General features: G+C 40.7%; 1 long non-coding RNA gene across 1 annotated transcript; it reads right to left on the reverse strand.

The window, feature by feature from the left end:
* Window positions 1-1,686: 1,686 nt before the first annotated feature.
* On the reverse strand, window positions 1,687-3,351 carry LOC139982111 (uncharacterized). Its single transcript, XR_011797987.1, has 2 exons — window positions 3,212-3,351; window positions 1,687-3,168 (listed from the first exon to the last, which is right to left on the reverse strand). It is a non-coding gene; the product is annotated as an uncharacterized lncRNA (long non-coding RNA).
* Between the last annotated feature and the right edge of the window lie 247 nt (window positions 3,352-3,598).

A 3,598-nucleotide genomic window follows, 5' to 3' on the forward strand; every position in this document is an offset into this window, starting at 1 on the left:
TTTGAAAAGATCGTGCAAAGCGAAACTTTCGTTATGCTTTGCAACAGAGCTAAGTTTAGGATTTTCCTAAAAGAAGTGACGGTCAGAGTCAGAAACAGTGGGACCAGAGATAAGAGTATATGGCTGAAAGATTCGGTGCACGACGGTCAGTACAAAACTCCGGCGAGTGAAACGGAAAACAGGGCTAGTCAGGTTAGATTTTTACTGACGTACCTGTTATTGGCCCAATTCGACTGGTTTGCTGTGCATAATGTGCAGATGGTACCATCGTGCTTTTAAATTAGCTGCTCATCGAACGTCAAACAAAGAGTACCGGTAATCTCTAAAACTTCTCCTAACTTGAACCTTTTTTTTTAATCTGCGTACCACCCCCCCCCCCCCTCACCCAAATGGTCGGCTAAAAGATAATCACCGGCTTCACTCTGGAGCTTTAGACTCGTGAAGAAAGAGCACCTGCATTCTTTTTCTTACCTTTTTCCTTTAAAAAGAGTTTATCTTATTCAAAACTTCATTCGTTCTTGAACTTCCAAATTTTACTTTTCCATAACCATAATGGCAAGTGCTAGGCGTTTATACCAGGCGTACGGCGAAGAGTTGAAAATTCTCTTTAAGGAGGAGTTTGAAAAGATCGTGCAAAGCGAAACTTTCGTTATGCTTTGCAACAGAGCTAAGTTTAGGATTTTCCTAAAAGAAGTGACGGTCAGAGTCAGAAACAGTGGGACCAGAGATAAGAGTTTATGGCTGAAAAATTCGGTGCACGACGTTCAGTACAAAACTCCGGCGAGTGAAACGGAAAACAGGGCAAGTCAGGTTAGATTTTTGCTGACGTACCTGTTATTGGCCCAATTCGACTGGTTTGCTGTGCATAATGTGCAGATGGTACCAGCGTGCTTTTAAATTAGCTCCTCATCGAACGTGAAACAAAGAGTACCGGTAATCTCTAAACTTCTCCTAACTTGAACCTTGTTTTTTTTTAAGCTGCGTAACCCCCCCCCCCCCCACCCAAATGGTCGGCTAAAAGATAATCACCGGCTTCACTCTGGAGCTTTAGACTCGTGAAGAAAGAGCACCTGCATTCTTTTTCTTACCTTTTTCCTTTAAAAAGAGTTTAAAACTTTTCCATAACCATAATGGCAAGTGCTAGGCGTTTATACCAGGCGTACGGCGAAGAGTTGAAAATTCTCTTTAAGGAGGAGTTTGAAAAGATCGTTCAAAGCGAAACTTTCGTTATGCTTTGCAACAGAGCTAAGTTTAGGATTTTCCTAAAAAAAGGGACGGTCAGAGTCAGAAACAGTGGGACCAGAGATAAGAGTATATGGCTGAAAGATTCGGTGTTCGACGTTCAGTACAAAACTCCGGCGAGTGAAACGGAAAACAGGGCAAGTCAGGTTAGATTTTTGCTGACGTACCTGTTATTGGCCCAATTCGACTGGTTTGCTGTGCATAATGTGCAGATGGTACCAGCGTGCTTTTAAATTAGCTCCTCATCGAACGTCAAACAAAGAGTACCGGTTCGAGCAGGAGTTGGCCATCATCGATTGGTAGGACAGATTGATCCGTCTTCCTTAAACGTGCATTGTCTTTCTCTTCATTAATTTAGGCATTTATTAATTAATTTTTTTGTTCTCGATAGTTATTTATTGATGTATAATATTTATTCTTACTTAGTCTCTCCATATGGAACAATTACCTATATAGTGAAAATACCCGGCCTCGTTAAAAAACTTAGAAACTTAGTGTGGTGAAAAGTTAAAGCTACGGCATGTCATGTTTGGGGTTCATGATTCTGTGAACGTATCCCCTCACGACTTTAAAAATAGATCAATAACATTAGAAAATAAATAAATAAAATTCATAAAAAAAAATCATAAAATCACCCTTAACAATAGATTGTCCTACACCGTCGTTACTACTACTGTCCCCGATATGAAAATTTGCATTGGACCTCGAGCCATTGGATCAACGAGAAGCATTTTTCGGGGGAAGAACCAATGGAGTGAAATTACTGCATGAAGTGCAAGGGGGTGAACAAATCAAGTATGTCGATTTTTGTACTCTGCATCCGTATGTAAAGAAGTGTTGCTCCTATCCTTCATGTAAACTAGTGTTGCTCCTATTCTATGTATCAGACAAAGTGTTGACTGATGATTTATCACATGATGTCTCAGTACTATGGATTAGTGCAGTGTTCCCAATCAAAATACATAAGAAACTTATGTTTCGCCTTTGTTTAAGTTGTGTTTCAAGTTAACGTCAAACCCCTTGTACACATTCTGATACAGAAAGAGCACTCACTGGTACATGGGTAACGCTTGAAGTTCAGAAAGCAGTTGCAAACGTTGTATGGCGTTCGAAAACAGGGCGCAACATGATAAAGAAAAGAAAACGGGGGGTTTATTCACGGAATACATGAAGACGAGTTTAAAAGTCAAACAGGAGGCATCGGGTTGGCCTTCATGGTGTGTCACTGCAGACGACGGAGTCAAGTACATTGCAGATTCATAACAATACAACTAACGGGCGTACTCTAAACACGCACACTCACAAAAGGAAGGAAAAATGGCGAACTTCCAGGAGGAATTCAACACTTTTTTGATGGCAGCATCGTCCCTGCAGAGCTCCGGGGCATCGCCTCGTTATCCCTTTCATAATTTGTTAATTTTTACCTATATCCTTACTATCTGGAGTCCGTGAGGAGATGTCACCCTTCTGAGAGGCAGGATGCCTCAGGTTTTTGGATGGTTTGGCTTCAGTATATAGCGAGCTAGCGCTGATGGAGGTTTGATGTCCGCGAGTGTGGAGAGCTTCCTTTACCGCGAGCGAAGAGTCTTCTTCTTCTTGTTATCCGCGAGCAAGCTGACTTCAGTGTAGTAAGAGTTAAGTCATAAATATTAAATGCCGTATGTACCCTTATTGTTATTTAATTGAAATGTAGTTGTAATTGTTGCCCCTCTGGCTAGGCTGTACTTGACTGTGTAAAGTACATGATAGGTTGTGTTTGGACCTTAGTCCTATGGGTATAGCGTGTATTGTTAAGCACGTGTGTTGTATTGCGTACTTTTATACTGTGGTGTTACAGTACTGGCATATATTGAGTTTTAGTATACTGTAGAGTGACAGTACCTTGAGTTTATATCCAGAAAGTTATTAATAGTTACGTGTATTGTACTGTATTGACAGTTCAGTGGTTTTGGAAGATTATTTATTGTACCTGTATTTGAGTATTATACTGCTCGCGGTGTAAAGGGCGTATACGTATTTGTATTTTGAACATTATTATTACTGTTGGTCACTATAGAGTTGTCTCAGAGCTTGTCCTTCTAATCTTAGCCTTTGTGGATAGCTATGGAGTGCCAAGTCTCTTGAGAGTTTGTGGGTTCAGGAGGTAGAAATTCCTGCTGTCTAGGAACAGTACGGTGGAAAGGCCTATAATGTGTTGCAGCGGCATGTGTTGCCCTAGGCTGGCCATTACGAAGGTGTTGCAAACGTTGGCAAAGGTGTTGCCTGTTGGCAAACGTTTATATTATTTTATGCAGTTTATTTCATTATGTTCACTTTACATTGTTTATTTTACACTTCGTGCAGTTATTTCGAGATT

The sequence above is a fragment of the Apostichopus japonicus genome, chromosome 16 (genome assembly GCF_037975245.1).
Source record: "Apostichopus japonicus isolate 1M-3 chromosome 16, ASM3797524v1, whole genome shotgun sequence".
NCBI classification, from domain to species: Eukaryota; Metazoa; Echinodermata; class Holothuroidea; order Aspidochirotida; family Stichopodidae; genus Apostichopus; species Apostichopus japonicus.